This window comes from Sus scrofa, chromosome 11 (assembly GCF_000003025.6).
Source record: "Sus scrofa isolate TJ Tabasco breed Duroc chromosome 11, Sscrofa11.1, whole genome shotgun sequence".
Taxonomy (NCBI): Eukaryota; Metazoa; Chordata; class Mammalia; order Artiodactyla; family Suidae; genus Sus; species Sus scrofa.
Genome location: NC_010453.5, coordinates 58,197,444 through 58,210,249, shown reverse-complemented (window position 1 = coordinate 58,210,249; position 12,806 = coordinate 58,197,444). Strand labels below are relative to the sequence as shown.

At 38.8% G+C, this 12,806-nt stretch overlaps 1 long non-coding RNA gene across 1 annotated transcript; it reads right to left on the bottom strand.

Annotated features, from left to right (window-relative positions):
* On the bottom strand, positions 266–11,551 carry LOC110255841. Its single transcript, XR_002336721.1, has 3 exons — positions 11,421–11,551; positions 3,653–3,882; positions 266–860 (listed from the first exon to the last, which is right to left on the bottom strand). It is a non-coding gene; the product is annotated as an uncharacterized LOC110255841 (long non-coding RNA).

Genomic DNA, 12,806 nt, shown 5'->3' with positions numbered 1-12,806 from the left:
CTGTGGCTCAGCAGGTTAAGAACCCAACAGTATCCATGAGGATGTGGATTCGATCTCTGGCCTCGCTCAGTGGGCTAAGGATTTGGTGTTGCCCCAAGCCATGGTGCAGGCAGCAGATGTACATCAGATCCTGTGGTGCTGTGGCTGTGGGGTACACCAGCAACTGCAGCTCCAATTCAACCCCTAGCCTGAGAACATCCATGAGCCCCAAACAACCCTAAAAAGGAAAAAACAAACAAACAAAAACCTGTTAAAGCCTTTAGCCTTTAATGACCAATTTGCAAGAAATACAGGACACAGGAACATGTGACAAAGGGGCTTGCTATCAGCAAAACCTATACTGTGGTAAACTCCTGGACAACCAATGGTTTATTATATTAACCACAATATAATAAATGAGACAAAGAAAAGATCTATAGATTAAGAGAATCAAGGAGCAAATTTACCAATCACAATATGTGGGCCATATTTCAATAATTATTAGAAAAAAAAACCAAACTCAATCATTTGAGACAAAAACTTGAACACTGCATATCTGATGGTATAAAAGATTAATCCAGATTCATATCTCACTTGAATTGTCTGATTAATGTTGAGGACAAGTAAAATTTCCTTGTTTCCCCAAAAGACAAGTTCTAGTATGATTCTACTTAAGTGTTCTGAAATTCCATTACAACTTCAGATAAATGATCTTAGAGAGGTTTCCTAATACCTTAATATTTGCTAAGGCATCAAACACAAGTTCTCTAAGTCTGTTCTATCTGGTTGCTTCTGAAGATTTCTACTCATGTCCAACACCATCTGGTCCAGAAGGTATTCCAAGCAATCAATTACTGCAGAAATACTCATCTTCCCTTTTGCTGAGTTATTTTTTAAAAAGCAAGAAAAAAAAATAAAACACAGAAATCTAATTTACTAGCTATTTATTTTTCAACCAGCTAAAACTTCTACATACTTACATATATGCGTAAAATGTCTTAATGTACAACTGAGTTACATATATCTGATGAAAAGTTAATCTTAATGTTTTAATGGTTTTTTTTTAAGCTATAAACAAAAGCTATTAGAGGCTTGAAAAGGATATGAAAATTCATACTCTCCTCTTTAAAATTCTGAATAGAGAATCAAACTAATTTATTTGCTCAGGTCGCAACCAAAGCTATATTTCAGACAAAAATCTTAGACCATTATTTTTCCAAAATAAGCTGCTTATTTCAAAGCTCTCATCTTTGAATTCTAGCTATGAAAGAATAATGGGAAACAAGTTAAAAATTCCAAATTATACATTAAACATTATTTTATAAAATAATGTCTAGCCACCTAGGTAGCTTCAGGAAAAAAAGAAAATGCTACATTTTAAGAAATAAATGACTGACTTTCTAATCTGTTAGTTTATCTAGTTAAAACTAATCCTGTACTCTATTGTCATAGAATCAGGACCACTAAGTCCGCCAACACCCAGCTGTATTATCTTGACTATGTGTTTCACCTCTCTGGTCATCAGCTTTATCATCAAGTACATTAAGACGTGGTTAGATGATTTTTAAGATAACTTACAGCACAAAATTTTGATTCTACATTATAGTATTTAGATAATTACAAAATTTGTTGTTTTTCATTCTAAAACCATTACTTAAATTCGTATGGAATAAGCTTCCTCTTATAATCAACAACTCGCATCCTGTGATTAGTTCTACCCTCATCTATGAATTGCAGAACTGCGACAGACTCCTAATTTTTCCCCAATAGCCTGTCCATAAAGCTTCCAGGATGACCAAGATACAGTCTCATGTTCTAAATACTTCTGTGGCCTTAATACCTGTAAATCAGATCCAAACCCCCTCACAGCTCATATGAAGTAGACTGCATCCTGGCTCCCAATTGCCTGCCTTCACCTTCTCTTTTCATGCCACTTGCATATAGTCTTTACCATTTACTATTTTTAAACAACTTGAAGCAAAGTTTGTCAGTCATTTGTTAAATATATGAACAAAAAAGAATTATAGGACATAATCAGTCAAGTTAACAAAAGTTCAATGTATTTCAATACAGTGAATTATTTCCCACAGACTCAGATTTTGGCCTAATTTACTCTTTTCGAAGTAAGAAAGCCAATCAGTCCTTCATAAAAAGTAGAAAAAAAATCCTGCTTATATCCCCCAAGATAACCTTATACACTAACCAGGAAGGTGAATAGACTTTGTTCCCCCTAATTGTCTTGATATGGTATTCTTGTGAATCTACTATCTTCACACATAGATGTTTTGCTTTTCCAAAGACTCAATAAAGATTGATTTTTACAGTGCAGTACCTACTATATGCTGAATACAGTTGTGAAAAAAAGCCCTTATCCCAGGGATCCATATTGTGTGGAAGGATACAGAAAATACATAAATGTGTTAGATTAGTGCCAAAACGAAAAATAAAGCAGGGTAAGGGGGGGATCATGGCATTTTAGATGAGACATCAGGAAAGACCTGAGGAAGTGCTATCTCCTTTTAACCTAGGAAAGGAGAAAGCCAGCTGTGCAGGAAACCTGGGGAAAGAGCAGAGAGACAAAGGCTGAGTGTGCATGTGTTCCACTCGAACAGAAGTCGGGTCTGAGTGGCATAAGTGTGTAAGAGAGAAGGGTGAAACCAGAGGGAGTGGAGCTGGGGTTTGGGGTAGAATAGGGAAATCAGGTAGGACTTGTGGTTAATACAGAACAACAAACCTGACTCCATGTTAGATCTGTTCTATTGCCTGTGCTTAGTCATGCTGGCTCTACTTTTGTAAAAGAATGTTGCCTGTAGCCAGACATACACAGGCACAGTCTATTATTATCAGAGCTCTGACCTCCAGGAGTCCACTCTTATAGCTAAAACATTTCAGAACAGAGAAACTACCTGTTTTACTGGAAGTTTACAGGAACATCTTAACCTGACTTAACTGGACAACTGAAAAAAAAAAAAAGATTCCACTACAACAAGTTTGCAACAACTAACTACATCCCTCCCTCACTTCACCTTTAAAAGTGCTTTGCCGAAACCCTTCAAAGACTTCAGGCAGCACAAGCCCTAATCTCCTTGTGGCCCTACAATGAACCTTTCTCTGCTGACACAGTTGAGACTCTGACTGCAGTGGCTCAGGCTCGGGTTGCTGTGGAGGTGAGGGCATTGGGTTAAAGGATCCGGTGCAGGTCATAGCTATGGCTCAGATTCAGTCTCTGGCATGGGAACTAAACATATGCCCTAGGTGCAGCCATTAAAAAAAAAAAAAAATTAATTAAAAAATAAAAATTACATGAGAAGTGGTACCAAGATTTGGCCTCGTGGCCTACCTGGCTTCAAGGTATTTGTCAGCTGTATGTATGTCTTCTACATATGTATCTATACATATTTTCAGGAATAGACAAGTAATTTAAGCTTCCTCTTTATTATGCAGGCTTACTGGTTAAGCACTTTTTAAACATCAAAAATTAACCATTTAGCTTCTGAATAGAAACTTAAGACCTACTGTAAAGACAAGGTAGGCCTCAGAAATTAAGTTTTTAGCCACCTCTCCCCCTCCCCCCCAAAAAAAGAAGCTTCTCAAAGTTTTCCTATCATATTCTCTATTGTATTAATTGGTATTTGGCAAAACTACAACGAGGAGGGAAGACAAGGTAACTGACCTTAGTTTTTCAGTAAGTCAATGGAATTGAGTCACATTAATCATGATCTTGCTGGCCTTGATTTTTCAAACACACATACAATGTGCCCTTTCATATGTTACACTTTTCGGTGAGCCTCTAAAAATTCAGCCAGTCTAATTCTTAGGTTGCCGTTTTTGTTGAGCATCTTCCTTTACTTTTCAGATTTTTTCGGCAGAGAAATTGAGAAGTTATTATCGCCCTTAAATATTCTTAAAAGGAAAACAATATGCATCAGTAAAATAGTAAGGAATTAGGGGAATTAAAATTAGAGAAATTACTGCCTAAAATTACCTATCTTTTCAGATAAAATAAATGGGTTAAATAATGAAAGCTTAAGTTCCTGAAGGATATTAAAACTCCATTTAATGCACCAGTCATAAGTTTTAAGTGGACCATTTGGAACTCAACATTTCTGTTGTAATAAATATAAGCAGTGCAATGAACCATTATATGGAGTTTACTTGAGGTGAAAGTGTTACATAGTTACTAGCAATTTTAACATCTTTACCAGGAAAGGTTTCTAATATACACAAAGCCATTGACTATATTTGCATATCCCCCAAACCCAAAAAGGAATGATTAACAACTACTACTTACTATACTTAGTTTAAAATAATCAGCAAGATTGTTTTTAATTTCAAAATATTTAATTAAAGAGCCTTCTTAAGCAAGTGTTAACAGGAAAGTAATTGCTGCCCGTTTTCCAGATAGCCTGCAAGCAGTTTCAAGAACTGAATTATGGGGAATTAACTGGATAAATCAAATTGAAACTAAATTTGCCACTGATAACAATATTTAGTCTCGACTGGGAAGAGCCAGAAGCAGACTTTTGATGGAATCTCAGAATAAGCCCAGGTCATTCCTAGTGTCTAAAACTCAGGAGTAGCAGTACCTCCTACATACTATCTAAATAAAATGAGTATTAGCAACACTTAACTTCCTAAAATACCTGAGATTGCAACTCAGAGAAAGACAAATTTCATATATCACTTATATGTGACATCTAATAAAAATGATACAAGATAACTTATTCAAAATATAGAAACAAACTTACAGATTTCAAAACCAATCTGATGGTTACCATGGGTGAAACTGTTGGGAGGAGGAAGAATTGGGAGGGTAGGAATAATATATATATATATTCCTATATATATATACACACACACACTACTGTATAAAACAGATAATTAATGAGAACCTAGTGCATAGCATAGGAAAATCTACTCAGTAGTTTGTAATAACCTATATGGGAAAAAAGAATGGATATATTTATATGTATGACTGTTTCACTTTACTATACACCTGAAACCAGCACAACATTGTAAATCAACTCTACTCCAATAAAATTAAATGGAGTACCCACTCTAATATTTTTTCCAAATCTTAATTTTATTACTAATATTTGACTAGTCCAATGTGATAAGGCTCTGCTTTCTCTCATTTAATCTAAATGAACTGTTATGAAATAGTAACTAGGTTTTACCTTGATTAAAGTTTATTTAACTTTCTTTTGGAGTTCCCGTCGTGGAACCATGAGGTTGCGGGCTTGATCCCTGGCCTTGCTCAGTGGGTTAAGGATCTGGCGTTGCTGTGAGCTGTGGTGTGGGTTGCAGATATGGCTCAGATCCTGCGTTGCTGTGGCTCTGGCGTAGGCCGGTGGCTACAGCTCCGATTAGACCCTAGCCTGGGAACCTCCATATGCTGCAGGAGCAGCTCAAGAAAAGGCAAAAAGACCAAAAATAAAAAATGAAAAAAAAAAAAGTTTCTTTACTTTCTTTCATGTATTACTCTGGCATGGCTGTTCTGACATAAACACTCTTATTAAGCAGCTGTTAAAGTAAATTTTTTCTGGTTCTAGAGGCTAGAAGTGTCAGATCAAAGTTCTGGCTAGTTTGGTTCCTGATTCCTAAAGACAGCTACCTTCTCACTATGTCACACTGGTTTTTTTGTTGTTGTTTGCTTTGTTTTTGTTTGTTTTTTGTTTTTTTTTTTTTTTGGTCATGCTAGGGAGCAGAGGAGGAATCTGTTGTCTTCTCTAAGAACATCAACCTATTCAATCAAGTAAACTACTTTTATGATCTCAGTTAACCTTAGTTGCTTCCTCAGAGGCCCTACTTCCAAATACAGTTACACAGGGGTGTTAGGGTTTCAATATGAATTTGGGGTGGGGGTCCCCACAACATTCAGTCCATGACACTTCCAGTAAATTTATACTACCTTGTCACAATGCTTAAACATTAAAAAGTAGTTACCAGTAATTTTAGTGTCACTATTTCACTGGAGACTTAGATTAAGTGAAATAACTCTAAAAGATCTACAGACATTAAAAGAAACAATTCCAAGACTTATAAGTATAATCAAACTAAATACATTTAGTATTCATTTTTCCTAAAATAAGGTAGGGTTATCATAAATTACTGTAACAAAGACTATCCATAGTACACAATTACAAGAGGTAACACAGGAAAAGAAGATAGAATCAAACTTGTAGAAAATCAGACCACATTTTAAATCTCAGTTAGACCTCTGGACTAGGGATAATACTGAAGATAAAAAATAAATCCTAACACTTGAGCTATAAGTAGGTTAGCAAACAAATTCTAAAAGGAAAGGCTGAGTCATTTATTAATTTGAGATCAATAAGACAAGTGAAGGGGATAAAAGTGATGAGGAGGAGGGCATATAAGCATCAATGACATGGAAAGGGATAATATTCCCAGGGGAATTAAGAGGTAGAGTGAATTTTCCCATGCTAACCTGCTGCTTAAATATAGGAAAACAAGGATTTGCAGGTTGAATAACACCATAGGAAAGATTTTAGGCCAAGATAGTACGCACCTGTGAACCACACACCATTTCCAGATTCCTCCAGGCACGATACAATTCAGCATCTTAGCATTTTCCCTCCAGCATTATCACCCACAAAATAAAAACTAAATCATGTTCATATAAATACTTTAATACATCACAAGCCTGGTCCTGAGAAGTAAAAACACTAAAACTCACACCAGGTTAACTTGTTTTTAATGCTGATTTTGTCAAATAAAAGGTTCCGTACATGTTGGCTGGAAACTACATATTTATCATCCAAGACAAAATAAGTTGAAATGAATATTTAGAACAGCAGACCATAGCTCAGTAAGATGAGTTATCTTGATTTCTAAACAGGATTTAAAAGACCAGAGAAGCTTACAATGAATGTTTTAGGTCTAACAGTCAGAATATAAGCTTCAGTTTATCCTCAAATCTCACTTGTATACGATTTAACAAGTCTTTAAAGGTCATTATCTACATCTTAATGCTCCTTTATTTACATCTGGTCAAATGTTTTCTAAAAACGTCATGACCAAAGCTATCATGGAATCTAGTGACCAGTTGTAATAATCCTGGATAAGAGACCTGATCTTTGTAGGTTGATTTCTTCAATCAGCAATGCAAGAGTAGAACACTGATTAAGGTCATTTGGAGGTGCAAATAATCCTAGAAGTTCAGAGATCAAAATTTCACCTATGATAGGACCATTAAATACCAAATAGAACAGGACAGATCCATGACTAAGAAATAAAGCACAGGAACAAATATGATCCTGTCAGCTACAAGCTTTTAGAAGGTTTAATAAGAAGGATCAGAAGTTGTTTTAAAATATATCATATCCTACATATGCTCTTAAGCACTATATGAATCTAGGCTACTTGGCATTTTCAAGCTCATCATTACCTTTGTTTGAAAATAGCTATTTTTCAAAGCAAAAGACCTGTCCTTCCCATGTACTTGAATTCAACCAAAAAAGCTTAATATTGTTTTAGATATTTAACACTTTTATTACACACTGGTAACATTTATAATACTATTGAGAATCATCTTTGCTAAATGCACACCAAAAAATAATTCTTGAAAAAAAAAAAATCAACTCAAAGCAGACACATCAAGTTAAATCACACTTACTCAAAAGTTACAAGGGATAATCAGCATCAGCCATGATCCACACACTGAGCATCAATTATGGCCCTGCTGTGAAAACAACTTAAAGGCAAAAAAATTCTGTATCACTTCAAATAGTGTGATTAAAATCCTTAAAAACTGATCAATATACACATTATAAAATTGGACCCCAATGTAAGGTCAACAGAGTTACTAAACAAACTCTGAATATTTGCAAACTTGAGATTCATTCTTAGGCTTTAAACTAGAAGAATCATACAGCCCAAGTATTCCCACAAAACTTGAACAGTGAGCTATCATCATTTCTTTCACACATCATTATAGTTTTTAGAAGTAGTTTATTCAATGTTTATTACCGATTATTGCCATCTACTCATTTTTCAGAAATGTTAATCTATTGGTTCTCAGTGGGCAATTTTAACCCCCCCCCCATGAGACAAATGGCAATGTCTGGAGACATTTTTGGCTGTCCCACTATGTGGCTGGAGGAGGGTAAGGAAGGCAGGTGTGCTACTAGCATCAGTGGGTAGAGAGAAGGAAGGGGATGCTGTTAAATAGCTTCCAATGCACAGGACAGAACCATACAACAGAGAAATTGCCAAGAACACTGAGGTTAAGAAATCTCAAGTTGACCAGAAGAAGAATGTTCAAAATTTGTGCCAAAGCAGCAGGCACAGTGTTAGCTGCCACAAATACAAAGAATAAGACAAAAACATGGATTTTGGAATTCCAGGGACCTTAGTTCGACCCATAGATCCATCATTCACTAATAATGCAACCTTGGACAAAGTGCCTAACTACTCCGTTGTAAAACAGACCTAATCCTACTTCTCAGTTATTGTGAGAAGCAGATTAACACAGGCAAAGTGACCAGGAATCAACAGATGTAGAACCAACAACGTGGGAGTGTTCCAGCATAGAGAAATCTAGAGAGAGATGACAACTCAATGTAATGTAGTATACTGGATGGGATTCCGGAACAGGAAAAGGACATTAGGTAAAATCTAAGGAAATCTAAACAAGTTATGGACTTTAGTTATAATCACCTGTCAATACTGGTTCATTACTTGTTACACATACAATATTAATGTAAGATATTAAGAAACTGGATGTGAGATAGAATGGAAACAGTATGTACTAACTTCATGTCTTTTATACATCTAAATTTATTTTAATATTTAAGTTATTGAAAGAGAGGCACTTCTAGGCTTCTTCCTTCCTCTGAAACTCATCTGTATAGTCCCCACCCTCGGGGAATTTTCCCTGTACGTACTCTGACCACCAGGATGGATGATGGTGTCAAACCCCAAACAGTATTCAATCAAAGACTACCAGGACACAGGAGATAAGATGTGACACAGCAGAGGATTTAACACTCTCCTCCCCCCGCCCTCTATATATATATATATATATATAGAGAGAGAGAGAGAGAGAGAGAGTCTTAAAACATTTAAGATATGATTTTTTCCAAAAAAGCTTTCGAAAAATTACAGAACTGTCAAGAACAAAGAACCACATTACTGGACAGCAACCAGAAAGTCATGAAAATGTAAAAAGAAGTGTTATGGGTGTAAAAACTGGGTGCCCCGAGTGAAAAACCTTCCTATACTATAATCAAGACTACAACACACACACACACAGAGCTACAACACATTTACTGGATATTGGTTTTGTTAATGCAAGGTTTATTTTTCCTTCTATTATGGTATCAGATTTCATGCTGAGATTGCCTCTGAAAATAAGGCTACAGACAGGTAAAATAAATCTACCAACAAAAACAAGTGTTCGGTGTTAAGAAATAAAAGTACGACTCCTGCTTTAAATCAGATTAATAAGAGCATGTGGGTTTACTCTGAGCTCCCTAGAAAAGTAATACCAGGCAAATGCAAAGAATTAGGTTACAATATTTAACAGAACAGTGTACCATGTTCTTGTCATTATATCTATATTTAAAAAAAAAAAAAAACTATCTCTGAAATACTTGCTGAAGGTTGGTGTGAGACCTGATTTCCTTTACATAAATCAGGTTCCTGGTGTTTACAGCCCCTTTAAGGCATAGAAGAGTTATGAACAGTTCGAGAGTCAGAAGTACAAAGCCACTTGCCATAGTGCACAGAAAAGGAGCAGTAATGACGGGAACTGTGTTTGCCCCAAAATATGCCTAAGTCCTGACCTGGGTGCCTGTGAACGATCTTATTTGGAACTAAGATCTTTGCATGTAATCAAGTAAGTCATTATGACTGGCCCTAATCCAACGGTACTGGTATCTCTATAAGAGGAGACAAGAAGACAGCAATACCACAGAGGCAGATACTAGAGTGACATCTGCAAGTAAAGAAATACCAAGGATTGCTGGAAAGAGCTAGAATCAAGGAGTGCTCTTCCATGGAGCCTTCAGGGGAGCTGAGGCCTGCTGACTCCTTGATTATGGATTCTTAGCTGCCAGCACTGGGAGACAATAAATCTGTTGTTTTAAACTACTTAGTTTGTGGCACTCTATTCTGGCAGCCCCAGGAAACTAACACAGTAAGGAACTCAAACACTGGCTTTCACTACTGTGTCGCTAGGATATCTCAAAAGTAACATCTAACTGGTTGATGGAATCTGCCAACTTCTAAAACCCTATTAGAAAGTCAAAAACTTCATTCATTGAAATATTGCTTAACCACACAGGAAGTGCAATTAATATATTATATGCCAAGTTCCTGCCAAGACAACTTAAATAACAGCATCTTCTCATCTCCCCGAGGAAGAGCCTGGGGAGAAAAGCTTGACATCAGAATCCTATTGGCCTGGAGGACCAGGTGGACAAGAGAGGTACTGGGTCCCAAGCCCCACTGCAGAAGGAATTAAGGTTTAAGGCTGAGACAGAGGCCAACAACTCTACAAATTCAGATATTCTCATACTTTTCACAAGTAACACTGCAGAAACCTACTCAAGTGCCTGGTGCAACCAAGCAGGACAGGGTGAGGCCTTCCCAGCATAGACCCCCCACTCATGTCCCCCACCTGCCTTTTTATCTATTAAAAAACTCCAAAGACTCAATATAATCAGATAAGTGAGGAAATACAAAGAAAAAATAAACAGTAGTAGTAATTTAGCCATTTAACAAAGTCAAGACCATAGATAATCTTTTAAGCCATGTCCATGGAGCTGTTTTGCAAGTGCTGAAACCCCCAGCACTTGGAAGAAGTCAACTATACGCCGCCCACAAGCACAGAGACTCTAGACTAAAAGGTTGATGATGCTGACTCGCAATTATCTCACCACCCAGCAATCAGGAAAATGTTCACCAGCTGATCACATCTTGTTCCTCAAAAACTGTAAGACTCCTCACTACCCCCTCCAAGTATGTGTGTTGGGGGGCGGGTAGAGTCCTTAAGGCATCAGCCTGTGTGTTCTCTTTACCTGGCCATTATAGCTATTTGTTTCCTCCAACTCTGTCTCCCATTTCTATTTTGCATCGGTGTACAGAGGCAGCCTGTATTTCAGCAACATTGGCACACCACATACAAAGACAAACTTGCCATGAAGTTCGAGTAACTTAGCAGAACCTGGCTGTGAGAGCACAGCACCAGCCAGAAACCGACCCCAGAAGCCTCCAACCGCGGCAGACGCCAACTAAGTAGCCTCAGCTGTGTGGGTTCCAACGCGAAGTCACAGAGTCGATTCCCACGACCACGCAGGCGCCAGGTGAGTGCCGGGACATGTCCCCCACTCAGCTGCGCCCGTGTCCCACGTGGGAGACCCTGCCCGCTTTCCAACCCCGCCAAGCACAAGCTGGAAGGGGTTCATGAGGCCTACCTGCGGTCCTCTGCGCAGGGTCCAGGAGAGCCGAGAAATTCAGAGGAGCTGTGCAACCTGCATCACAGGCAAGGTCCTAAGTGCCAGACGCCAACTTCTCAAGCGAGCAGGAGGTCAGGGCCTTACCCTCTCCTCAGATTAAATGGACCCTAGGCCCCGCCCCCGCCTCTGGCCAGACCCCACCCCCGACCATGGGCAGCACGTGAAGACCCCAGCAGATGCACCTGGGGCTGAGTCTCACGTGTGGCCAGGCTGGCACGTGGAGGCCTGGGCAGGCTCACGTGGGGCTGCGGGGAGTAGGACTTCAGGAGATGGGGCTGGACCAACACTTACGGCCACAGCAGGCGCACTGCGAACGGCTGCACGTGCGGTCATTAGCGCCAGGGCAATCAGGCATGCGCAGACCGCGGGCGCTCAGGCTGCTTTCCTCCCGCTCAGACCCGTCGAGATGCGAGCCAGGAGCAAGTATTTCCGTGGGCCTCGCGCACCCAGCCCGCGGCCTCCTAAGGATGAGTGACACCACCCACGAGTTGGGGTAAGCACATGGTCAACTCACACCACCTGGGTTCAAACCCTTCTTATTAACTCTAGGAACGGTTACATTATTTAACTGTTCTGTGCTTCTCGCCTCACCTGTGATGCGGAGGTAATATTAGTACCCACTTCATGGAGTTTTTTGTGAGAATTACAGAAACTACTCACCATTTAGTCACTGGGTTTGGAACATAAGTGCTTAAGTGATGTAGTGGTAGTAAACGCACCTCCCTTTAAAGAACGGAAATCTTTTTCTAGCTCTGGAGAGCAATGTTTAAAGGTCTTAGGGCCGGCTAAGGAAATGTTGGTTCCTCACTAAGGGAAGCAGAGTTAAGGGGGTGCAGGGCAGGGGAAGTTGAAGGCAGGGAATCCAGGCTAGAGGTCCACTGGGGGACCAGGAAACCCCTAATTGGCTCTAAAAGACCAATAATCCAATTACAGGAAGCTTGCCCATTTTTTTTTTAAGTTTGAGAAATTTGACGTCGTTTTAAACCTTTGACAAATATATGATAATGTCTTAATAAGGAGGATGCTTGTGTGATTCGGTTTTAAATGACAATGGGGTTTAAGTGGTAGCTTAGTGGGAAAATGTCCTATCTGTGGTTGTTTCAGAAAATACATATTAAGAAGCTGTGGCCCTGGGGGCCATGGTTTAGTGAGAGGGGGAGGAGGCAGAAATAGCTGCTCTCAAGACTGAAACGTATCAACTGCTGTGTATGGTTTTCTTGTTTGTTTGTTTTTAATCTACTCATACCTTCTGGTGGCTACAACTCAAGACTAGTTTCAGTCACACAGTAGACTAGTTGATTTAATCTGCCCCAGATTGCATAACTGAATGAATACGCAAGTGGA